The 27,829-nt window shown below is 37.3% G+C and overlaps 1 protein-coding gene across 1 annotated transcript in view; it reads left to right on the top strand.

Annotated features, from left to right (window-relative positions):
• The window catches only part of KCNIP4 (potassium voltage-gated channel interacting protein 4), a gene marked incomplete at its 5' end in the record, with an annotated part of 1,187,261 nt that overhangs the window by 698,752 nt on the left and 460,680 nt on the right, over window positions 1-27,829 (top strand). The gene's annotated exons all lie outside the window — the stretch shown is intronic.

Here is a 27,829-nt window from a genome sequence, read left to right as displayed (position 1 = left end):
AGCCTGTGCGTCCGGAGCCTGTGCTCCGCAACGGGAGAGGCCACAACAGTGAGAGGCCCGCGTACTGAAAAAAAAAAAAAAAAAAAAAAAAAAAAGCAAGATTAAAGAAGGGTGTCAGATAGGCTTGACTTTGTTATCCTAGTTTGAATTAATATTTAATTTAAGAATAAACGCTAATGGACCAACCTAGGCCATAACAGAGGCGTTTGTGCATTTGTGTGTGTGTATGTGTGTGTTTGTGCATGCTTTAAGGGCAAAACATAACAAAATGTGATACTGAAGAAAAAAGGTAGAGAGTTAAGAGCACTGATGTAGAAATCAGAATTATTGGGTTTTAATCTGAGGCAGACTCTTTACTAGGGATGTGATTTGGGCCAAGAGCTATAGTAGATGCTGTTGGTGTCTGGTCAGGTCTCTTGGAACCCCTCTTCCTGGTGGGTGTGTACATCCCCCAAATGTTGACACTTACTAAGGGCTCACACCTGAGACCTGCTCTGGAGGATTACCCTTGGGTGATTGCAGCCAAGGTGCCTGGGAGTTACACACATACACACACACACACACACATGCACAAGCACAATAGCTGGGACACTGTCAGTATATACCTCTTTGCCTCAAGACAGGACAGACTCTGCTCTCCTATTTATCCTCCTGAACTCCCCGTGGATTAAACTATAGCTAGACTTCCCCCAGAGGTACCCTAGCTCCTTCCTCTTTCCTCTTTTGCTTCCTACATCTCATTTCTAGTTTCTCTTGAAAACACTCTCCATAAGCCATGTGCAGGGGAAATCTGCCTCAGGCTCTGCTCCCAGAGCACCCAACCCAAGACAAGTGGCTGAACTTCACTGTGCCTCATTTCCTTTTCTGGAATAATATCCACACAATGAGAAACACCTAGCACCATCACCAGTCCAAAGTAAGTGTTCAGTAAAGTTAGTTCTCCTGATGTTTCTGCCTTTGCTGCTGCTATTATTATTATTCCTTGAATTAGTAGCTGTTGTGATGAGGTATTGAAGTACTACTTAAAGTTAAGTAAAAGGGTAAATTTCAAATTTCAGAGCAGCCAATTTAAGAATAACCTCTACTGGGCATCTCCATGTGTGTTTTTTATTATGGTTAACCTTCCTTAAATAGAATAGCTTCCTATACTTAGAGTCAACAATATTTATTTTTACATGGACTAGTCCAAGGTATAGTTTGTGTCTTCAAAAACATAAGGATATTAGACAAGTACTCAAATTAATATAATGTAAGGAAGCGTTGAAAGGCAAATGACTAGAATCCAACATATATAAAAACAAAATGGTGTGCTCTTTCAAAACAAGGACAGTCAACATTCAGATTGAGGCAGGAGAGAAAGACTCTTAAAGGAAAGAAGGTTGGGTGAGTGAATGGATAGTTGGATGGGTGGCTGGCCAGCTGGCTGGCTGGAATTTTTAATAACTTTATTGAGGAATAATTTATATTCCACAAAATTTACTCACATTAAGTACACAAATCAGTGAATTTTAGTAAATTCACCATGTTGTGCAACGATTATACCCATCCAGCTTTAGAACATACCCATCATCCTAGAAGGATCCCTCCTGCCCATTTTATGGTAAATCTCCACTCTCATCCATAGCTCCAGGCAACTACTAATCTACTTTTTGCTCTTATAGGTTTTCCTTTGGTGATAATTTCATACAAATGTGTTCATAGAATATGTGGCTTTTTGCATCTGGCTTTTTAATTTAATGTTTGAGATCTATGGATGTATCATATATCAATAATTCAGTCTTTTTATTGCTAAATAGTATTCCATTGTAGAGATGTAGTGCATTTTGTTTAACCACTCTCTTGTTGATGAACATTTAGATTGTTTCTACTTTTTGTCTATTTTGTGTGCAAGTCTTTGTGTGGAGGATAAATGCATTTTAACAGTTGAATATGAGCTGGCAGTGAAGGAAATGCCATAAGTGAGGAATGGCAATGAAGTTTGCGTTGTGATCGAGAGGGAGTGACTGCTTATTTAGCAAAAGCAGAGTATCATAGAGGCAGGGAGGACTATGAAAAGTATTGAAAGCAACAACACAACTTACCAGTATACATCAAGAGAAATATGTATCTTCCAATATATTCTGCCCAGAAAATATTTCATGCTCAAAACATTTTGGAGAACACTGGATAACATATGCCCTTATGGGAAATGCTTGTTAGCATTTTAAAGGTTCTGAGAAGTTCTGTAGTAAAACTACCAATTTAAAAAATATATTTTAAAACATCTAAATTTCATTTAACCTGGAATTTCACATGCACACACAAAAAAGTAAGCATGGATTCTGTTTTTATTAGTTAGCAGTATTAATACTTTGTGAATCGAATGTTCCATGAAAACACTTTGATTAATGCATATAAAACAGGTACATACAAGGTTCTGCCTTGAAGGCCAGGATAGGAAATATGAAAAAAATGACTGTATATAAAAGATAATGTGGACATTTATAAAATTAATGTAGCTCTTTGATTTCTCCCCAACCTGTAATTCATACTTCTGTTAAGGCACATCACATTATGTTAGCATTTAAGATATTAAAATGAGGGTAGCACCACTCTATCCCATTCCTCCAAGTTGGTGTTTTACACAGTTAATGGTCATATGCCATTATTGGTTGAGACATCATTTTTGTGGGGTCTTACCACTATTTCTAATGAAGTAGAAAAAACATTCCAGATGTGGTTAAGGTAAGTATTGCTTTATGAAACTTTTGTTTCAGTTGTGCGTGTGCATGTGCATGTCTGTGTGTTATCCCAATATGTGGTCAGTGGGTTACAGTTTAATAAAAAAATGAAAATCTTTTCCCTACATTATCCTTTCCCAAAGTTTAAGAAAAGTATCATCATGATGCAAGATGCTTTTAGGTGATACATGGACAATCATTAAAAATATTGTATTAGTAAGGGGTTATTTATACACTCCCTAATCCTAGTTCAATCCTTTGATTATAGAAATGAGACATTTTCCTTTTGGTGCCAGTCTTTAATACAATAATTGTTTGTGTCTTCTTTGAAAAGAGATGACAGTCTTGATCTCAGACCTAAAACTTGAAAACGATGCCGTTTCATTATATTTATATTGTAGTTACCTCTTTATGGCAATTGATACTTATTTGCCATTTGGTAGTGATATAATATTTCCTTTAAAAATAATATATTTAAGTGAATTACATTAAGAAAAATAACACTAGTGTAAGTGAAATATAGATTTTGGTAGAGATATTAAAGGTGATGGTGAATAAATGAAATTTGGGAAACACATTTCTAACCTCTACCTATCCTGAGAATATCTTTTACTTATGAGAACTCCCTTGATATTTAAAACATTTTTAATTGTTTCATGTATTTTTGATGATCATATTCTGTTACCTGGGGATCAACTATTTTAGAAGTTAGTCAAGTAAATAATATGCAATGGTACAGAACTGAAGGTTTGCTGGTGAGAGGGGCAGGCATGGCTTGAAAACCACTCTTTTATATATAGAATTTCTTTTTCTTCTTTCTTTGCTAAAGAATCTGCAGAAAGTTTGCAGCCTGTGATGAAAGGCCCATAGATGTTTCCACATCTCTATCTCATTAGATGTAATCAACTCAGTTAGTTGGCAAAGCCACAGTGTTTCACTTAATCTAATATTCAGATCAATGGGACGTTGCCATATGTACACAGATTACCAATTTTCAAATCATTAGAATGCAATAAAAATAGACCCAGTGCTCTCTTGACACTGTGTATAATTTAATCTCTCCTTGTTGAATCACAATTGAATTCAGGGTCTCTAAGACTACGGAGAATATCAATTGGATTTATACCATATATGTGCAAAGATACCACTTAATCAAGTTGCAGTTTATTGGGTGCCAGATGAAAGTTTACTTGAACTCAAAGTGTATCTACCACCTTCAAGATGGGCCTGCCACTGTTCTAAATTTGACATCTCAAGTCAGTGTCTTAATTCAATGCCATGTGTGGCTCCTTTATGTTGGGTACTCTTACTACATCAACAGAGATAACTAGTTTGTGCTTAGAGTGATAGTTTAAGCTATTCCAGGGAATATAAATTAGATCTTGTAGAATCAGGGAGATGATACGTATGGATTTAGAATTATAGGTGTATTTTCTGTCTTGTGTCTAACTAGATAACATAATTTCCAGGGCATTCTTGTCTCTAACTCATTTTTACAAGGAATCCAAACCACTATGGCCAACATTGAACTTCTCCTAACTTCCCCAAAAGTCCTCATTCATACCATTTGTCCTGGATCCCAGGAATAGATTGTTTTACAATGTTCTGATTGCTTTTCATGTCTATTTTAACACCTAACAAATCACTGAGGGCAAGGATTGAGTTATATGTGTGACCTAAGTCTAACTGGTGATTGATTGATTGATTCTTTCATTCAGCACATACTTTTTGTAGTTTACTGCAGGGAATTTGGCCCTTTGGGGAAGAAGATAAAGGTTTGTTCAAATGTTATGATATGGCTTATATTTTTAATGAGTCACTCTAGCTGATGTCTTCATGGGCAAGGGAGCAAGGCAGAAATAAGGAAAATCAGTTTGGAGGCTTTTGCAATTACCAAGATGAGAAGTGATGGTGGCATAAACCGGGGTGGCGGAGGTCACAGGTGCTTGTTTTACACTTTTCAACATGCCTGGTATGTTTCTGTTTTCAATATATTGTTTAATAAATAAGTGATACTATACTCCTGTCTGCCTATACCTTCACACTTTCCAAATTCTTGACCTTCCAATAAATATAAAAAGGGCTTGTCTCTGCATATTTACAAAGTAGTCTCAGTATCCAAGCTGATGGGTAGGGAATGTGGTGCATTATGTAGTTGCTGTGTTCAGCAGAATCATTCTTTTTTTTTTTTTTTTTGCGGTACGCGGTCCTCTCACTGTTGTGGCCTCTCCCGTTGTGGAGCACCGGCTCCGGATGCGCAGGCTCAGTGGCCATGGCTCACGGGCCCAGCTGCTCCGTGGCATGTGGGATCTTCCCGGACCGGGGCGAACCCGTGTCCCCTGCATCGGCAGGCGGACTCTCAACCACTGCGCCACCAGGGAAGCCCTCTTGCCTCTCACTGCTTTGTGCCTTTGGTAGGTCTTTGTAATATGAAAACCTAAGCCTTCAATTCTGGGGAAACTTTCCATTTTATTGGTTTGAAATGTATTTATCTACCAATGATTCTATGTTTTTCTTTTTGCAACTTTTATTAGTCAGATATTGAGTCTTCTGAATTGATGTTGTAATTTTTTGTTTCTCTCCTATTTTGCAGCACTATTTTTTCATATCTCTTTATGTAAGAATCTCTCAGATTTATGTCTCTGTCTTTTTTAATGTGTTCCTTTTTATGTCTGCTAACGCACTTTTTTATTTCCCAGAGTTCATTATTATTCTAATTATTGCCTCTTTTACAATGGCTACTTGTTCATGTTCCATTTTTGTGACCTTTTAAAAAATTTTATCTGAAGCTATCAAATATATTTTTTAATTTATTTTTATTTTGTTCCCTGTACTGAATGTTTCTTCTGAATCCCTTTTATCACTTGTTTGGCCTCTGCCTTTCCATCCCAGGCTGTCTATGAATATTTTAGAGTGAGATAATAACATACTGTGATTGCATCACCTGTGTGACTGAGCAGACCTTGTGTATTAGTGGTTTTCACTTTCCACTGCTCAGTTAGAAATCCAGCCATTTCATCAAAAGATCCTGAAATGTTCCTATCTGTGGGTCTTTTCTCTGGGGCTAGAGCTGATTTCCTATCATTTATCAGTTGGATAATGGATTAGGCTGTAGGAAACAGAAATATAACTCCAGTTGCTTAATCCTATGAGATTTTTCCCCTTCTCTCTCAATAAAAAGCTGAAGGCCTAATCAAGTTGTATTTTTACCACCACCAAACTTAGCATATGGTTTTTATCACCCACATTTATCACTCATGGTCTCAACATAGTTGCTCCGAATTCAACTTCATGTTCATGTTACAAACAGGAGAGAGAAGAAATATTGAAAGAGGAAAGGGTAGCACCAATATTAAAATAAATAAATGAATGAATTAATAAATAAACATCCCAGAAGTCCCTAGCAGATCTCTTTGGTCAAAACTATGCCATAAATCCATTTCTAGTTTTAAGGGAGTCTGGTCTATAGCTGGACAACTGTCATCCCGAACAAAATCAGGCTTCCATTAGAAAGGAAGAAAGGAGGATGGATATTGAATAGGAAAACTAGCAGTATTCACCACATATAAAATGATAAAATAAAATAAAATAAATAAAATAAAATAAAATAAAATAATAAAATAAAATAAAATAGATAAAATGCACTGTGTCCAAGGTCAAGTTGAAGAGCTTCAGACCCAATACACTGTGTGTCCTATTATTAATTCAGGATCCAGTGATACAGGATTTGACTTAAAGGGCATGAGTGTGTTTGTGTGCTTACTCTAATAGTAGGTTAGGAAGCATTTATCCAGGCAAGACTCTGTTAGGTGCTCCGTTGTGTTTCCCAGCTCTCCTTAGAGTTAGCAAACTCTACTATAACTAAACTGTAATATTGTTAAGTATGGTAGCTGAAACTTGTTCATAATTATAAGTTTAGCATCTAATATATTTTTCTGACCAAGAGTATTTGATAAGTAAAATGAACACATCAAAATATGTCATTGCTATATAACTAAATTTTTTATTGTGTAAATGATCATTCATTTCTATTTTTTTTTACATTGAGCATTTAAAGAGGAAGGAAAGAAGTGAAGAAGGAAGGAAGGAAAGGAGGGAGGGAGGGGAAGAAAAAGAGAGAGAGAGAGAGAGAGAAGGAAAAGACAGAAGGAAGGAAGAAAATTTTGATCACTAGCGGCCAGCATGGTTTTATTTAAAAAAGGAAATCTTAATATCCCATAACTTTTTGTTGAAAGGCCATTGAATTAAAGTTGAGGGAAATTCAATGAAGGAGTTGATTTAACTCCTGCTAAGGCAGCATCCTATAGTATATGAGTATACACACTCTGATATCTGTCTGCCCAGGTACAACCCCAGCTGTGCTACTACCTAGCACTGTGACCTTAGGCAAATTGCTTAATATTCTTATCTCTCAGTTTTCTCATCTGTAAAACGGGGATAGTAATAACACCTGGCTCATGTGATTGATGTGAGGATTAAATGACCCACATATATAAATACCTTTGGTCAGTAAGCATTTAATAAAAGTTAGCTATTTTTTAAGCATATGGATACAAAGAATATTGCAATGAGATGACTCAATAAGAAATTTAGCAACTATATACAAAAAGGGATAATTCAAGGATTATCAGCTGTAATTAAGATTCCCAGTGGGCACTATCTTTGCTCAGGCATTGTATTAGTTTTCTAAATCTTCCATACCAAGTACCACACACTGGGTGCTTTAAACAACAGGAATTTATTGTCTCACAGTTCTGGAAGTTAGATGTCTGAAATTAAAGTGTTAAGGAGTTTATTTACCTCTGAGGGCTCTGAGGGAGGATCTGTTTCTTGCCTCTTTCCCAGCTTCAGGTAGCCTTGGGTATTCCTTGGCTTGTAGTTGATGTTCTCCCTGTGTCTTCACATCATTTTCCCTCTACATGTCTATCTCTATGCTCAAATGTTCTCTTCTTATAAGGACATCAGTTGTGTTGGATCAGGTTCCACTCGAAAGACCTCATCTTAACTTGATCATAGCAAAGATTCTATTTTTAAATAGGGTCACATTCATAAGTATGTTAGTACTTCAACATATTGGTGGGCAGTGGAGTGCAATTCAACTTATATGAAGCATGACTCAGATGAGGCCATAGCTAATATTTTCACCAAATCTATATGCAACCGACATGTCAGCTGGTGCTTTCGTGGCCTTTGAGCAACGGATGGGGTTGAGGCCCTAGGCTTCAGAATACCTGTGGATTCCTACTGACTTTTGCTCTCCCAGCTCTATGGATCTCAGCCCATTGCATCCTTGTGGGCTGCACCGTGCCTCACTGACCCACATGTGAAACTCATCATGTCCTCAAAAATGATCTGCTAACAAAAATATCAGGGATCAATGCTGGCTCCAGTGAAACTTTTTGAGAGGAGGGAGAATTTCTAATACACACCATACAGTACCCAGGACACAACTTGTGAAAAATTCACTAAAGCTTTCTTCTCTGCCAAGTCTGCTTCAGCCCCTTGTCCCTGAGGGAATTTTTTTTTCTTGGCCTATCCTCACTCCTAGATTTTCACCAATTTCGTCCCCAGATATCCAGCTCTCTTCTCCTCTTTTAGGCAGAAAATTTTATTTCTCTCTGATTCCTAGATCCAAAATTTATATACAACCTCATCAAATAAGCACCTCCCAGAAACTCTGATGCTCTCATTAATGAAACTCTGATGCTCTTATTAATGAAAAGTCAGGGTTACATGTTATTTCTTACATAGAAATTATAGAGGGAAGTGAAAAAAATGCCAGGGATGGAAAAGTCAGAAAGAAAAAAAATCCACAAGGGGATAGAGTGGGAGAAGAAGAATGCTGAATTTAGAATGATGAAATTTCACAGAGAGATATGAAATAATGAGTAAGATTTATGTTATGGTTACTGTGGAATACGCACTCAGTGATTTTTCTTGTGTGTGAGAAAAATTTACCTCCATCAGTCCTCACAAGAATCTGAACTTGCTCACAGTCACAAAGCTAATAAGCACGGTGGCATTTACACCCAGTTACTAAAAATCCATAGACCGTTTAGGACCATAGGGTACTAAAAAATACAAAGTGAAGGGTCCTCAGCTCATGAAAATGACATTAATTTTTACTGATGAGTAGGTTCCTTTTGAGTGAAGAATGTGATTTTACCCTCAGAAAATATGATCTTAAATAAAAATGTACTGTCCAGGATACAGAAATTATAGTCCTGCCCTACTTTTCTTTGGTCAGAGCAAGCCGTGGTGATTCTATTCATTTCTTGGCACTACACTCTGAGAGAGGACTTAGGCCAAACTGGACCAAAATCCCAGATCCATCACTTATTGGCTGAATGATTCTGGGTAAGTTATAAACTCTCATTTGTGAAATGAGAAAAAAAAATTACCTGCTTCATGAGAGTGAAAGGATTAAAATGACATATACTTCAGTGACAGGTACTCAGTGATTCCACAGTGAAAGAGTTCTATGGATATTAATCACTCTATTTAAATGAAATAATTGATTAGAATTAGTCACTTTTATTGATACTAATTCAGCATCGATATTTAACTCTTCCACTGAACTGAACTCAATTTTGAAAACAGAATTCTTAATTTTTTTTCACTTTTCATACTGCCTGAGTTTTTTTCCACTTAGCCTGAGGCCAGCAATATTTTGAGGAAACCCAGTGAAATGGATAGAATTGCTGTTTAGAACAGTGGTGCAATAGAGTGACCATGAGTACGGACCCTCAAGTATGGCTGCTTGCATTCAAAGCATGAGTCTGGCACCTGCTAGTTGAAAAATTTTGGCAAGTTAATTTATTCCCCCTGTGCCTCACTGTTCACACGCGTAAAATCAGGACAGCTATGCCTGATGCTCAGTAAAGGCATAAAAGACCCATAGTTTCTACCATGTGGTTTATTTGTATTTAAATATATTTCTTTCCCTACCCAAGGTACTGTGGATTTATGCAATAAACTTCACATTTGCTTATGACAGACTGTTAATTTTTTTTTATAAAATCACTGGCACAATTTATATTTAAAATCTCAATTCATATATTAATATAAAAGAAGTATTTTCATAGACCATATTTCATTGATTGTTGATTTCAGATACATAATAATTATAACATGATAATGAAAGAAATACTACTGATTTTCAGGAGTAAATGCATACCACGATCTTTACATTTTATTTAATGCTTATAACAACCCTATGGTACAGGTTTAGGCAGTTGCCTACGGCTGTTAAGGACTGAGATCCAGGTCCATGTGGCTCCAGACCATGAAACCTTCCAGAGCAGGTGTTGAAAGGGGAGCAGAGGGATGAGAGAAGCTGCTTCCCCCAGAGCCTTCCCCAAGGCCACCAAACTCAAGGTCTCACCATTACCCAGGGCAAGCTCAACTCCTAACCCATTCTGTGCTTCTTTCAGATCTGATTTATTCCTAATTGTGATAACATTTGGAGAAGAAACCGAAACGTCTTTTACTTTCCCTGGATGGGAAAAAATATTTTTCACTCACAGGATTTTTGGGTTAGGATGAAGACCTACCAATGTATGTACACTTGTAAATGACATGTTCATACTCTTTTATAATTCCAACTTGGACAGAATTCTTCCCTGGCACAATAAGATATCACAGTCTTGTGTACTCCTCACCCTTTCCTCACTGCTTGTCGCCAGAAAGCTCAGGGACAGGTAGGAGGTAGTTGTGCCAACACCTCTTCGGCTTCCTGAAGACCATGGTGGAGGGTGGCTGTGTGCTGTTAACAGTGATTACTACTTTTGTGGAGTACTGTGCTGTACCAGTTGGGTTAAGCGTAGTGACACCATTCAGAAATGATGCAGGAAGGCAATAGTCATCAACTCATGCTGCTCCCTTGTGCATTAGGAGGAGGCCTTAAGCACTTGGCTTTCTACAAAGTTCATGAAAAATGCCCTGCTGTGAATTATCTGTTTTTTTTTTTTTTTGGTGGTTTGTTGTTGTTTGTTTGTTTGTTTTACAATAGGAGGGAGAAGGAGACAAGGTGGATTGTGGAAATATCAGAGAGAATAGAGTTTGAATCCTATCCCAGGCATGTATTGTCAAATTGTACTAGAGTTACCTGCTCGGACGGAGCCCCTCTCATCTTTAAATGAGAATAACAGCCGTGACCACTCATAGGATTGTTGGGAGGATTGTGTGAATTCCTGTGTTTCATTGGGACCTGGCCTACACTAAGATCATAAATATATGGGAGTTATTTTAACAACTTTCATAACTCTAAGTATGAATACTTGTAGGATTTGAGGGCCCATTTGTTCATTCTGTTTCACTAGGCTGAATTCTGTGAGCTCAGATTTGTTTAACACTGTGATAAACATTTGTTTTATATATTTTACACATTTGTTTTATCATTTGTTTTATACATTTGTTTATCACTGTGATCTAATATGGCCAATGGGATTTAATGAGGTCTCAAAAAAGTGTATGTTGAATATGGATGCCCAGGAGTATGACTGTCTAGGATGCAGTATCTCTTTAGATAGGGAGCACTGGATTGAACGTCAGAAGACTTGGATTATGATCATGGATCTGCCATAAGCCAACTGTGAGAATGTGGGGAGTCTGGGGAAAGCATTTTCCTCTCAGGATCTCAGATGTTGTCATATATAAATTAGAAATCCATAGATACAAATGCTGATCCATGAGTCTGCAATGTGTTCCTATTAAGCATACAAAATCCTGGGCTTCATCCTAAACCAACATACTCTGAATATTAATGTCATGGCCCAGGCTAGTTTTCTTTTATGAATTGTCCTAGGGTTGGTACAATGGGATATGGTGATCAATTTCTTTTAAATTTTGGCATTCTATGAACCTAGATTGTCACACTTAATTTTTCAAAATTTCCTAAAAAATCGTTTGTTAAAAGAAGGAAAAAATCAAATTAACAATCTTCATAGTGAATGTGAAATAAGATTTTCTCCACCTTTTCTAGAAATCAAACAGAAATGGGACATCTAAGAACATAAACCACAGCTGAGTGAACTTGCTGGGGTCAACAAATTTAAAACTCATGCTATGATGTTTGAATATTTGGACTTTGGGCTCCAGAGTTCTTCAGATGCTGGGAAATTGTGCTTAGAGAGACTATATGTATTTCCCAAATCATTCACAGTATTTGAGGAAATATAATGATTTTCATTAGAATTGAAGACATTATAGTTCTGTGCCATTTTAAGTAAAAAGCCCATTAGGAGTCTCTAGTAATTGTATTTTTCCATTGTAGTAACCTTTTAGATACATAGCATTCTACATTAAAGTTGGAAGTGATTAATACAAGTGTTCTCAATTTCATCTTAGCTCTGTTGGTCTTAAATGATTCTAAATTAATTTGTTAAATGTCATATCCCAACGAGAGAAATAGAGTTTCTTCTTCTTATCATTAGATTCCTAAACTTTTCCTCAAATTGTTGACTGTTAACTGAGACATGTTTTCCCAGAAGTACACATCTTGGAGCGTTTTCCAGGGTAGTTTTTCCTTCCTTATTCCTCCTTAATTAGATCTACCGTATATTAATCTCTCACACACTGGCATGGTCCTTTATAGCATATACAAAGTTTTTACAAGTAGTCTGATTTTTACAAGAACATCTGTTTTATGGGGCATACATTATTATGTGTTTTTTTTTAATGACAAGTAAATTTAAGCAGAGAGAAAAAGTTAGGTGATTTCTCCAACGTTACCCATCAACTGTTTACTCTAAGCACCTCCTGTCCTACCATGTACCAGGAACTGTACTATGCACTTGCAATTCAGATATAAATAAGACCTTGCCTGTAGAGAGCCCCAGTCTAAAGGAAACACATACACACACATACACATACACATACATATGTGCACACATACATACATACAGTGTGGGAATTTCAACAGTAGAAGTAAGCAAAAGATACAGCTGTAGAATACAGAAACAGTAATCAAATCTCCATGGGGGTTTGGGTGTAGTAAGAGAAAAAGTTGGTAGATCTGTAGCAGCCTTAGCTTTTCAGTAAAGGTGGAGCTTAGTTGCCCTACAATTTGGATAGAAATAGATGTTACATTGTTTGTCTTAAACCTGTTAGAAAAGAATTCTACATAAGATTGAGGAAATATCAATTATCCAAATCACAGAATACAAAGAGTTTGCTGATGCCACTAGGCACCCTTTTTCAGTTTCACTCTCAAAAGTTGACTCTCAGATTCCTGGCTTGAGTGACTGGTTGGATGGAAATGGCTTTCACAGAGATAGGTTAATACAGGAAGGAAGTAATACCCTATAGGTAATACAGGTAGTACAGATAGGTAATACAGGAAGGAAGGAAGGAATACTGCTGAATTCTCTCCCATAGAAGATATGTAATCTCTCCATTGCATCATGTTGCTTCCACCCAACATGCTTTCTATTAATAACAATCCACAGTAGAAAGGAATTTCTCTAGAATTTAGGTCTATAAATAGACTGATTAGGCCAGCACTTGGGGTGTAGTGAGGCAGACACTCAGATTACATGGAATGAGGTCAAAGGGATCATGTACTTCTTAGGAGAGGTCAAATCAATAAGGGAATGTTTATTCAATTGTCTTTTTCAACTTTTGATGTACTATTAGTAATAATTAAAAGTAAGAATAAATAGTGGCAACAGTATTGTCAACAAAGTGACACCTTAAGAATCTTCCTGTATTGTCCTTGGCAATGACACAATGTGATGAGATACTGTTATCTAGCCATGTTATTCATAAAGTTATTGCCACTAAAATGCTCATCTAAAAAAGGTGATACTGTTAAGAAAATATGGAAGTGAAACTTGCTTAGTCTTATAATAACTGTGCTGTAGATAATTGATAATTGGCCCTAAAGGAAAAATCAGAGGACCTTAGAATTCCATTAGCATATATATGCTTCCTCATCCTAATGGCAAAAAAGAAGACTGTATAAAATATTTACATGTACCAGTCGCCTAGTAAAATAATGACATTAAAGTGAAATACAATGAGAGCAGTGTCATGGCTTATGGAGGTATGATTTGTTTAGCTGAATTAAATAAGAATAGCATGCCTTAATTCTTCTTTCCTTGGTTTAGCTTTTTCTTTAAATATACAAAATATATTCATTTCTATAATTGTTCTATGAGATGAAGGAAATGTTTGGAATTATTAGAAAAGGAAATACAAAATTCATATTCAAGAAATGGTAAAGCACTTCCAGATTGGGTTTTTTTGCTGAATTTCTTGATCTGGAATATGGGGATAATAATACTTCTATCTAATAGGTTGCCATGAGGATCCGATGATATACTTGCATACAGAACACTCAGCAAGATATGTGAGTCAGAGAGCACTCAAAAAATACTAGTTATTATCATAATTTAGTGTTATTTTTACATATGAATAAATAATAAAAGCCAACTCTAATATAGTATTTATAATATGTCAGATACTATTCTCAGTGCTTTTCATGTAATAACCCATTTGTTCTTCCTACAACCTATGCAGTATTACTCTTATCCTGAATTATAGATGATGAAACGAAGGCACGGAGAGGTTAAGAAAAATGTCAAAAAATATCTAGTTGGGAATGGAACCTAGGAGTCTGCCTTTGAGACTATGTGCCTGACCACTATATGATAACTGCCTCAAGGTGAATTGCTAGTAATTTAATAATGCTAGTTGACTAAGAAGTGGCATTCTTCATATTCTACAGTCTCTAGGAGATGATGGCTCTTTAAAAAATAGTAAAATAAGGAAAATGTATGGGGTGCTGATGAAGTGAGTGCTTCTGATAGTTTTACCTCTCTGGCTTGCCCTATCTTAAGAGCTTTTTTGATTGCTAAATGATTTGCTTTCCCATTCTTGATAAATTACTGCCAAAGTACTTGATAATTCTTTTCCTTTCCTGTTTTCACCAATAGTTTCTGTCTTGTTTTCTTTCATTGTGAGCCTTTTAGCAACCTGCTGATTTATTTATGAAAAGATTTTATTTCTCCCATTGACCCTAGGCTTCCAGAGACAGTGCTTAAAAGCACCATGCAGTGATTATGAGGCCAAGACCACTTTCACGTTTATACCTCCTCTCCTTACCCCTGTGATCAAAGACAAAAAGCCCCCCTCTAGGTATCTCCTTTTGGCTCCATCAGTCCTTCAGAAAATGTTAGTATAGTTGCTTCCAAGAACTATTTATAAGCACTGGCACCCTGAAAATCATAAATAACGCATGTTAAGAGCACATGAACATAAGTTACATGAGTAATGACACATCCTCTAAGATTCTGTGTCTCAAAGTATGAATCAGTGTTTTTGACTGACTACCAACAGCTTTTGCTTTGTCTAGATGACAAGCTCAATATTTAGAAATAGAAAGCAATTCTTTCATATCTGATTTTCTCCATTCTACCTGGAAACACAAGAGCAGAAAAGGAGCTCATCCAATGTCTCAGATTCATCTGATCTCAAAAAACAAGAATGAAAGGCTATGCCATGAATCTTCCAGACTAAAGATTCTAGACTAAAGACCAGGTCATTAGTGTCTGACCATGACCTGCCTGACACCGTTGCAGAAAAAATAAACAAATAAGTAAACATCAGGTTAATGACCTCATAGAAGGTCCTATATACCTCAGCTTTCATATATTAAAATCAGATGACTAGATTAAAACATTGGTTTCCAAACCATATTCTTGGGAACTCTCAGTATTTCAAGCTGAACCAACCTGCTTTTCTCTACCATAAATTGAATAATGCAGGCATTTCCCATTTTTCAGGGAATAAAAATGTGGATAGAGCTTTTGCAATTTGAAGTTTCCTTCTATAATCTATACTTAAATTATTGATGTATGCAGGAAAGCTCTGGAAGATGATAAATTGAATGAGCAAATAGCAAATACCTATTAATGGAGAAACCAATAAAGAGTGGTAGGTCATATTTTAATGTCTTTGGATCTCTTCGTGCATACGGGTAATTATTTCATGTGCAGTAGTCTTGCTTTTTACAATCAAAGTTGACATTGATCCACTTGACATAATTAAATTTGTGAATATTTTAAACTGTTGTACTATCAATAGCATGGTTTCTAGGTGCTCTGTCATCTGAACACTTTTAATTGGCTATCCTCCCCTCAGCAAAAAGCCACCTTTCAGGTCTATGAATACAGGTGTGCACATCAGCAACACTTGTGAGTTCTGCTGAATTGCTATTTCTTGGGAGATGGGAGTGAGGGCCCATTGGTTGGGCTCTCATGCCTCCTCAACCAAAGCACTTCCATCCTTTTCATATTTGGCATTTTGGATTTCCATGTAAGTGCTACTTTAATTTTAAAAGATTAAAAGACAAAATTGAGAACCACTGCCCTAGATAGTGTTTAAGATCACTCAGAGCTTGAAACATCTTTGAGCCTATGATATTCCTTGGTGACTAAACTATTTAACTGGAGTATGAAAAGCTGCCACCCACATTCCACACCAACACACCTGATTTAACTATTGGGTGAGGCAGATGCTCAACATGATAAACTCAAACAAGCTTTGCTCAAAAACAGAAGAGTAACAGGGCAGAACGGAGGTGCATTCAATTTAGGATGTCTTGCCAAACTGTTTCTTTTTAGGTCACATGCAAAACCAAGGACAGTTCTGAAAGTCATGCAGCTGTTGCAGGTGGTGCTTAATTTGAGCTCTTGAACCCCAGAGTCCCAATTCTTTACATGCAGCTTCCATCTATTTTCCTCCTCGAACTTTTGAGCCATCTATTTTCTCTTTCCTTCTTGAAAGTTTCTAATTGAGTTTATGTGAGTCATGGCAGCATTCACCCAGGCCACTCTAAAAAAGAATGGGAGTGAAGGAGTCAGTGAAAATGTAATAAAGGGATTCACTGGATTTGTCCAGACAGAGGCAGTCCCCTAACTTGTGATACTTGTGATACCTAATCAATCACCAAACCCTTTCTATTAGACATACCAATTATCTTTTGATCCGGTACATCTTTTCTGTCTCTTCTATAACTAGAAAATCATGTTTCACTTAGGTCATTAAGGCAACCTTCTAAGATGTTTCTCCATCTTCTTAGCAGCTTTCTAGTCCTCCTTCTTCACTATAGCCAAGTTATGACTCTACCACCCCTCTCTATAAAACCACGGCCAGGCTCTTAAACAAGGTGTATAAGTTCCCTGCTCATTGTTCTGGTTTAACCTTTTAACACCCCATCTCGTGAACTCTACTTTCCAGCCATAGTGAAGTACTTGTAAGTTACTAATCAAGACGAAATATGCCAGTACTTGGGCGTTTGCAGATACCATTTCTCCTGCTGGGTAGGCACACCTCATCTCCCCCTCCGCCAATTCCCATCTACCTTCCTCAATTTTCACATCTTAGCTCTAGCCATGACTTTTGCCCGGGAAGCTCTCCCGACTACCAGTCTCAAGGCTAGACTAGGTGATTCTTGGTTGTCATCCCAAGAATCCCACCCAAACTGGACTTTAATCACGTGTTTCTTATTCAGACTCCCCAACCAGACTGTAAATCCCTCCAGGCAGGGGCTACTGTATCATGTGTATTCTCTTATTTCCTGCCTTCCGATCCCCACCACATGCCTAAAACACTGCCTGCCATAAAATTGGTATTCAGAAAGTATTGGTGAGTGAGTTGCTCCTTAGTTCAGGTATCTCACAGACTCAAAGACCACGTGTACAAGATACACTCTTCTCCTCCTTAAAGGAAGCAGAGGTCAACACATGTCTATAACTTTCTGTTCTCCCCTGCATCCTTCACGACAAAGTCGAGCTTATTAATTTAGAACTGTCAGTGATCTATGTCTTCCAAGTTAATTTTGTGGAGCATTAATGACTAATTAGTGAAAGAAAATATAGTAATATTTGTATTAAAGTAATAAAAGATTAGAATGGGAAATGGCATCTCTATACAAATATTCATAAACATTGAGAGCACTGTTTGATGTTAAAGGTCTCTGTGTTGCAGTTGGTCCAATTAAAAGATCAGTAAAACCTGTTTATGTTCAGCCAGAGACTCTGTTTTCATCTAAAAATATTATTATGCAAATAGTCATTTCAAAATACACACTGAGACTGGAATATTTACTCCGTTAGTTTAAGAAAACTCTGCTGTTGAAGTTCCAGAAAATGTAAATGTAGAAAGATTGATACGTGAAAAGCCCAAATCATTAAAAGTGACCTTTTAAAATGTGTTGTAAAATTTAGCTGCAGGATTGTTATATTGTACACAGGATAGATGGTATAAAAATAACTCTAGAAGAGTTTTTAAAAATTCACCTTTTCCATTCAGGGCCTGAGATTAGTCAAAGATAGGGCTATGACATTATCCTGATGAGAGAATTAAAAGGCATCTTAATGCACTCATCAATGAAAAACAAATTCAATTAAAATTACACAGAAAAATGGTGGGAAACTGCCACTATGAATATTATTCACCTAGGCAAATCCAATAATACAAAATTCTTGAGTTTGTTATATTTGGGAAAAAAATAACCAAACTTGAGCCAATATTCATTATTTTCATCATCACTGTGTTATCCTAGCTATAATATCTAGCTGAACTAGGTACTTTACCTGTATCATCTCTTTTAATCTCGTAGCCTGCATTATAGTAGCCACCATTTTACAGATAAGGAAATTGAGGCTTAGAGAGACTGTGTGACTTGCTCAGTATCTCTCCAGTAGTAAACTGTAGAGCTGGGATTTGAATTCCATCATGGCTGACTCCACATTATCCAAGTTGTCCTGACTGTATTATATCTCTTTGTATTAACAAGGAACTGTTATCAGATGGTCATTCTGGGTTACCCTCAATGTTTCTTTTTTTTCATTTTTTTGTTTGCTTGGCATTCTGTTTTTAAGTAATAATTTGTTAGTGTAAGTCAGATGCTGAACCTCAATGAAAAAAACATTATATGAAAACCGAGGAATAATGTGTACAAAAACAGACTGAAATAGGAAAAATAATGTCTTTCCTGTTCATGGCATGCATTTTGAAGTTGTATGTTTGTTTCTCTAAAAAGAAGGCCTAAATTCAAATACATATATCAGAAGAGCTGACCCCACAGATGTAATCAGTATGAAATCCCTAACCTTTGAAAAGATGTGAGTTCTCTTCTCTGCCACTTGATGTCCCTGTGACTTTAAATAAGTATTTAAATCTCTTTAAACCTCTGTTCTCATCTGTGAAAGGGTACTAATAATACCTATCTCATTGGTTTATTGAGAGGACTAACTGAGATAATATATGCAATTTGCTAATATAATGGAAATGAGCAAGTGGTCAAGAAATGCTAACAATTATTACTACGGTTTTACTGAATTAATTCACCAATAATTATCTTATTTATAGATGTTTTACACAGTTTCTTAGCCCTTACAAATATGTAATTGTTTTTTCCATGTTCCAAGCAGCATAAAAATTGATGGCTTATTCCATGTGTGCAAAAGTCAGAAAAAAATGGCATGTATTTAACTGTCCTTCCACTCATCAAATGGGTGAAGACTGTTGGCTTTTAATTTGGAGCATTGATTTCTGATTGTGAAGGTTAGTTTTGATTGTGCTTCTATCTCTTTGCCTCAGAGGTCAATATTTTCACTCAAAAAAAGCTACTACAAACTTGACCATTGCAAGCAAAATTGGTTTGTCTTTTGCTATCATTTACCAGAAATCTCCTTTCCCATAATAGTTTATTATTTTTGACTCTTGCCACTCTTGCCTGTCTCACTCCTGCAGGACAGTAAGTGGTTTCCATGTTCCCACCTCCACTCAACAAAATCCATCCTCCACACTGTGGTCAGAGTGATCTTTGTAGATTGCAAATCTGATCGTTAAATTCTTGCTTAACATTCTCTAAATGTACTTCATCAGTGACGTAAAGTCAGAACTCCCTTTTTATCCTATAAGGCCCTTGATGGCCTGATTCCTCTTAACTAATACAATTATATCTCACCACTCCTCTTTTCTTACTACCTGCTTAAACACACTCAGGTATATATACAAGCAGCTTCTTATCTGCCAGACTTGGCCTGTGTTGTTCCTCTGCCTGTCCCCACCGCTCCCCACCGCCCTTGTCTTTCCTTCATTTCTTTCATTGGTGAATTCTAAATCATCTCTAAAGACTCACCTCAAATCTTACATCTCTGTGATCCTTTTCTGGTCTTTGTAGCTTCACTCTAGGCTGAATTAAGTATTCCCTTCTGTATGTCTGTAATATCTTGTGTCTATTTTATTCTAGCTCTGATCTCTTTGCTTTCTTTATTGAACAAACTTATATTGGTGTTCATTATGTGTCAGGCATTATTCAAAGAAATTTGCAAATACTAACTCATTTAATCTTCAGGACAACTCTCAGGTGGGTGTAGTATTTTTATTCTCATTTTATACATGAAGAAACTCAGGCACAGAGAGATTAAGAAACACGGCTAAGAAGTAAGACATAAAGCCAGCATTCAAATTCAGCACTAAGCCTCCTGAACATAAACATTAAGTTCTACATTATGTTCTTAACCACATGCTAACCATCTCTATTCCCACACTGGTGTTGGAAGGAATCTTTCTGGTTCTTATTTTGCTGTGTCTTTCTCATATTAAGAGCATATTTCCTATATGTATATGTTGGATACATAGAAGTAGTCAAATACATTAATAATTCAGTGCTTTTCTTAAATCATTCCCTTGGCTTTTCAAGCCTTCCAGATTGTTGTCTCCTTAGACCACAAGACCAAAATTTATTTTGTGAAATGGGTGGGCATCACAACAGCTCTTCTAAAACTCCCCTCCACCCATACTCTTCGTCTCTAACCTCAGAGTCTTTAACATTTTTTCTTGGGGCATAGAAAGCAAAGAAGTTTCCTTATCCTTAGTATCCCTTATCTTTAGCAGAAAGTGGGCTATAATATGGGGATCAGACAAGCCTGTGCTAAATTACTGGCTCTGCCAAGGGCAAAAGTGGCAGTGGCATTTTAAACATCAAAGCCAGCAGGAGCTGAGTAGTTGCTGGAATAAGTCATGGCATTCTAGGCTTTGGCATCTATTTTAAAGGCCAAAATATCTATTTTGAAGGCTTACTCTTTTCACTTGATAAATCACCAAGAGGATGACTGATGCCAAGCAGGCCCCACATAGGACAGAGGCAGCGTGATAAGTTAAGGGAATGTGTTTCACAGTCAGACTTGAGTTTTAATAGAGCCTTCACCACTGATTAGCTGGGTGACCTTGTGCACATTCTTTAGTTATGAAATTTAGTTTTCTCTTCTGACAAATATAGGTAATGTACCCTCCTCACTAAGGTGTTTGTTAGCATTTAATAAAATGTTGTGTCTCTACCTTACTACCTGGCAAGTAGTAAACTCCTAAAGGATAATGATATGTTATAACAACTAGAATTGTCACATAGAGTACTCATGTCAGCATGACCAAGACATGCTGCCCTTTAGTCAAGCTCCATGAAAACCTGGAGCCTAATCAGAAGCTACTTGATGGATGCCATGGAAACCAGAGAAGAGAGAGGTAATTCATCCTGATTGAAGAGCAGCATTGGAAAATGTTTTGTTATTTATTCTTCATTAAACAAATATTAATTATGCAACTACTATGGACCAAACACTGTGCTAGGTGCATACTAGTTAAAGCGAAAGTTACAGTTCTGCCCTTGATTTGTTCACAGTCCATGGGAGATAGAGATAATAAACAAGTGAACAAGTGACTCAATCTATAAGAACAGCTTTTGACATGCTAGAAAGAAAATGAGTGAGGTGCATTGATGGAGAATAATTGGATAAAAGTTGTGGTAGTCTTGCTTGCTTTCCCTGAAGCAGATCCTCAGATGAGATTTTGTGTCAATGTAATATATGAGAAGGTGCTCCCAGGGAAATGTGGTTGGGAAATGGGAATAGGTCCATAAAAGGAAGGCATGCAATATCAAGCAAAGACTCTCAGAGGGCAACTTTGGCTCAGTTCTGCAGGAGAGCTGTAAGGGAGTTGTAGTTCAGCTTCAGAGTTGGACCCATCACAAATCGAGCATTTATACTCCTCATCCATCAGGCATTGGTTAAGGCTGTGCTCCAAGGTGGAGAGGAATATAAATCAGTAGGCACTTCCAGCTCTCCAAGTACAGTCAAAGCCATTTGGGCAGCCTGAAATGCATCCTCTGACAAAGAGACACAGATGCCAGCAGTTGGGAGTGAAAGCACACTGGGAGTTCATGTTTGTGAAGATAAAAGGGGGATGCAAGGTAAGATGAGCAGAGTACTGACAACATCTGCTTTGGGGGCTGTCATGTGATAAGATGATGTTAAAATCAAGACCTGAAAGAAAAGAAGAATCCAGCCTTGTGAAGAACAGGGAATCACATTTTCCAGAAAGAGGAACTGTTTGTGGGAAGACAATGAGATGGGAAAGAGCACAGTGAGTTTAATAAATTGAAAGGACCTGTATGCCAAGAGCACAATGAGTGAGAAGAAGAAGGTTATGAGATAAGACTTAGGAAGTATGCAGGGTCCAGAAATTTGTAGGTCATGTAAAGGAGTTAGGATTTATTCTGGCTGTGATGATTTCCATTTGCAGGTTTCAAGCCTTGGAGTGACATTATGTGGTTCTGGTAGTAGGAAAATCTCCCTGACTGTTGTATGGAATATAGATTGGAGCAGGGGAAGAAGAGCAGAAGCAGGGCTGCCATTCTGTAGTTTATTGTTGTAGTTGAGGTGAGAGGGGATAGTAGTATTAACCAGGGTGGGGGAGGAGTGATGACAAGGAGAGGAGGATGGAGGTAGCGTATATTGTGAACGTGAAGCCAATAGGACTTGCTCATGCATCGGGTGTGAAGGTGAGAGAATGGAAGTGGTTGAACATAATTCTTGGATTTCTGGATGTAGTAACTGGGAGGATGGGGTGAGACTACAAAGAATAAAAACCAGTAAGACAAGTCAGATGGGGATAATGCTAAGGTCGATGAATAACCTTCAAGCTGTGTGAAGATGCTGTGTTAAATCTAGGATTCTTAGTGATGTTCATGACAAAGAAGTGTAATTGGTTCAGTGGAAAGTGGTGACTTTAACACAAGGGATTTCTTCCTGATGTGTACTCTAATCTGGCTCAGAAATGACACTGATGAAACCATTCTAATTCTCTATGTGATGTGTAAGCAGATCCATATTAAACATCATCTTGAACAAATCCTTGTTGAAAAATCTTGCCCTTTTCTCTCAGCAATGGGTCATATTTCAGTTTCTTTAGTGTTTGATATTATAATCAAGTCTTATATGGAAACAGAAAGAATAGTCCCTGCAAAAAAATAAATAAATAAATAGGAGCAGACAATTTTAAACACAGGGAAGTGCACAGTTGGCAGTTAAATTCTAGAATCACTGTGAGAATAGGAAGGAGCTCTGCCAGTAAAAACCTGTTGATGTTAATGTTGATGAGAAAGCAGCTGAGAATTCAATCAAAACTCATCCCTTTGCCTCACATGATTTCCATACCAAGCAGTTGGGCTAATGAGTAGAGGCAGTGAGTCATCTTGGCAGTAGTGGCAACTTGACTGCTGACCTGCTTGACCTTGGGTAAGTCACAGTACCATTCTGAGAACCAGTCTTGTCCTCAGTAGATGAAAGAGTTTGATTTACAGTGATATTGGCAAATAGGTCCAATGTCATGGGCCCACTCATATCCATCATCAGTGAATGCATGAAGCACTGCATAGAGAAGGATCCTTAGATCATTTCTGGATTCTACAAAATAATATACCCTTGTAGATAAGCTCTATCTACCATGGACATCAGAAGCACGTGTGACAGCTAGAAGATAGTGAAGTTCAAGCCTCACATCTAATGGTTTGCCTTTTCTCAGAAATTGAATATTGTACATGCCGTTTAAAGTACTAAAGAACATTAAGCTGGTAATAATGAAAATGTCTGGCTTAAATCAATGTATTATAGCATAAGGCAGTCCACAATATCTACTTTATCAATAGCTATATGTGATCCTCTAGAGAAGACCTTGCCTCTCCAGATTGTCCAAAAAACTAAAAATGTAATCTTGATCTCATAGTTTTAGGATAGGGGCTTTTTGTTATAATTCAGCAATACTTTGAAACCCCAGAATATTTCAAATAGACCTTCTAAGAAAGCACAGTTAGGCATAGCTTCTTAAAGCAAGAGAATCCTTAGATGGAAATAGGATTCATACAGGATCCTTGCCTTTTTGGAGGCAAGGTCAAAACCTCAGAATTAAATTCGTGGCCATCCCATCTTCTTGACTTAAATTATATGTAATTACCATAAGTCTTTTTTTCTGCTTCATAAGCTTTAGACTGGTTGCTTGTACTGAGGTCTGATAGGAAATAAGGATTTCTGTTCCACATAGCTTGCACACATGCACACATGCACACACACAGCTTTGTCTTTCTTCGAGCACTATGCCAAATGTCCAATCATCAGGATGGTGGTCCATTAACTAGAAGTAGAAGCAGGAGACTTTTTTTTTTTTTTTTTTGCCAGAAAGAACCAGGGCAGCTGACACCCAGGGTGACAGATAAGACAAGTTGCAAAGAGCTGAGGTTAAAATGTAAAAAGAACAAAATGCCTTATTTATGTACATGACTCCCTTCCCCACCTGACTGTAAGACCCTTTAAGGAAGGGACTGCTTTCGTTGATCTCTATATTTCTCATGCTCAAATGGACCTGCTATGTAATAGGAGCTGAACACGTGTTTTTGAAATTACAAGAGTTCCAACATCCAAACCAGTAACAAGAGGCAGAAAATGGCATGGGGGGAGGGGAGTGGTGGTGAAAAGCAAAGATAAGAGATGGGATTAAATGGTATGAAAATCTGAGATTGCCAACAACCTTTATGGAAGAACTGTGGCATGGTTGTGATTAACCTTCGAACCAGGAAATTGAAGGAATTTTTCCCTTTTCAACCAGGTGTATTTATGCCCATGTGGCTTAACAAAGCAAATATTTAATTCGAGTAGACCTGTTGCCTTTGACTATATGAACTAAATGAGTCTTTTCATTACCTGAACCATTAACTCTGAATACAGACTTCAAGGGTGTGTTGGTAATTGTGTTAAAGGAGTGAGAGTGGAAAAGGGGTTAATACCACAGGTTTTAAAGTCTGAAATTTCTGGGCTCAAATCTCAACTAGTAACTATGAGTGTGATTTGGGAGGTTATTTCTACTCTTTGAACTATAGTTTGATCACCTGTAAAGTAAGGACAACAGTACTTCTCATGGGGTGGAGAAATGTTACCATCCATGTTAAAACATAGCCAAGTGGCTGGAACATAGTAGGCACTCAAAAAATGCTTGCTATTATTAATGGTATAATTATCAGCATCATTAATTTTCAGTAAATTGCTGAATGAATGTACTGAATGAATGTAACTATGAATGAAATAATGCTCCCTCGTAGGTTTTAAAACCAAACAATTGTGTCTAGGTTATTCTAAACTAAGCCAAGTCAGATAATGTAGTTTGAAAGCACATTGAAAATTCTACAGGTTTATGCAAATTAGGAATGTTTCATTATCATCATCTGTCTAATGGACTAAACGCAGTAGGAGAAGGAATGCATTTTAGGTTTAAAATAAAGAGAGACAGGTGACATTGGCAAGAAGCAATCTCAGCATGACAGAGATGTTGCCAATTTTTTGCATTGCTCAGGTAATTCAAAACAGAGGTCAAAATACAAGAACATAGAAACACTTTCAAATGCACAATTAACTGTAAGTATGAGAAGAGTAAAGCATCAAAAATTATAGAATGCTATATCAGTTATACTCTTAAAGAGCTAAGGAAGAAACTGATAGTCAATGTCAGATTATAATTTACGTCTCCCCCAAAATTCCCATGTTGCTGGATATTGGATCTGGATAGTGTTGCCGGATGTAATGAGCTGATTAATGGGTCTCCGATTAAAGAAAAGAAGAGGATTATATATTATTCTGTTATATTTCTGTGTGTGTGTGTGTGTGTGTGTGTGTGTGTGTCTGGCTCTGTCTCTGTCTCTCTCATTTTCTCCTTTTTTTTTTCTTGCTAAGGTTTGTCTGCATTTTCTTGCAACCTACAGAATCTATTTGAGGAATTATTCATTCAATGAATATTTATTGCACATCCATGATGTTCTAGATAGTACCAGAATATTACGAGGAAAACTTGAAATTGAGGCTTATTCCCATATTCACCAGCAATGAATTTTTGTCTCAGATCTGCCTAACCTCATCGTGTGATAGTCAATAAATCACCTAACAGGACTTTGGCTAAACATGTTCATATGTGATGTGAAATTTCATCTCTACTGTTTCATAGCTCCTCTGAAGCTAAGATTAAATGCCAGATGAGAAAGTGTTTTGAAACGCTAGAATTATTTTTGGAAAGTTCTGTTGTTACTATTGCTATATAATTCTTAAAAGTAGGAAAACATTTGATTCTGTGGACAAACTAATTAAAGCAGCTAAGAAAGGCTGAACAATAAAAGGAGATTTGATCAGAGGCAAGGAAAAAAAAGTCAGCAATGTGCTAGTTTGAACAGTCACCCCAAATTATTTTCTGTTCAACTCTTTCTGATGACTATACCTAACAGTGTTTTAGACCAGTGTTTCTCAAACTTGCGTGCATCAGAATCAGGAGGAAAGCTTGTTAAAACACAGGTCACTGGACCCCTCCCCTAGGGTTTCTAATTCACTTGGTCTGGGATGGGGCCCGAAATTTTGCATTTCTAACAAGTCCAGGTTAAGTTGATACTGTTGGTCTGGGGAGCAAACTGGGATAATTGAAGGGAACACCTGCTCTTGCTGAGCTTGCAAATCAAATGGGGAGAAAAAAATTGAATGAATTAAAAAAAAAAATCCTAGCCCTGAGATCCTAAAATGGAACTCTTGCTTTCCACCCACAAACCTCTTCTTTCTCCCAGTCCTTGGTTGAGGACACACTCTCAGCTCAAGTGCTCAAATTAAAAACTTAGTGGTTTGGGGCTTCCCTTGTGGCGCAGTGGTTGAGAGTCCACCTGCCAAGGCAGGGGACACAGGTTCGTGCCCCGGTCTGGGAAGATCCCACATGCCACGGAGCGGCTGAGCCCGTGAGCTATGGACGCTGGGCCTGCGCGTCCGGAGCCTGTGCTCTGCAACGGGAGAGGCCACAACAGTGAGACGTCCGTGTACCGCAAGAAAAAAACAAACAAAAAAAAGATGACACCTATGTTTTTAGGCTGGGAGAACACATAGATGTTGGTGACATTATCTCTAAAATAAGGAACAAGAAGAAGGAAGAGCAGGAGATTTTGGAGGGGAACAGAAGGAGAAAATTATGGAAGGGGGAGAAATAACATTGGTTTGGGACATGATAAATATGTGGTGCTAGGTGATATCTATATTGATAAGTTCAGAGGGATGTAAAATTTGAATCCGCAAAAAAAAAAAAAAAACACACTCATGCCATACACATTGTTATATCCATTTTTATTGTACTGTGTGACTTTCTGAAGACATGTTTTGGGCTCAAGATTTTTAGCAATTTTTCTGGATATTCTTTTAAATGTATTTAGATTACATGACCACCCTGGCCAAAGAGCTCCTTACCTAAGGTGGTCTCCCTTACCATGCTGGAGAAATACGTTTGAAAGAGATATATGAATTATTGAAAATTCCTAATGTGTCCTTACCAGTAGACACATTTATGTCATTGGAAATAAAAACCTTAAGAGGTAAAGACTGTTAATACCCGTTATTAAATTTTCGCTTGTATTTTTTGCTACAATTTACATTCATCCACTTTCCTTTTTTGTTGTTCTTGTTGTTGATCACTGAGAGTGTTTTACTAATTATTATTTTACATGATCTCTGCCGGGTTTTCTTCTCCCTATACACAGGCTTTAGTCTGCTTAGCTCTTTAAAAGCCCCATTATCAAGCCTACTTATAATGACTGTCCTTTGCCGCACCTGGCCTTATCCTTCACCATGTTTTCAATAGACTCTACTGCAGTAAGCATGTGTCAGAATCACCTGGAGAGCTTGTTGGACCACAGGCTACAGGGCACTACCCCTGCCATTTCTGATTGGTAAGTCTGGAGCGAGCAGGGCTGA

Source organism: Mesoplodon mirus (assembly GCF_964341445.2).
Source record: "Mesoplodon mirus genome assembly, chromosome: 2".
Taxonomy (NCBI): domain Eukaryota; kingdom Metazoa; phylum Chordata; class Mammalia; order Artiodactyla; family Ziphiidae; genus Mesoplodon; species Mesoplodon mirus.
This window is presented reverse-complemented; position numbering and strand designations above follow the sequence as displayed.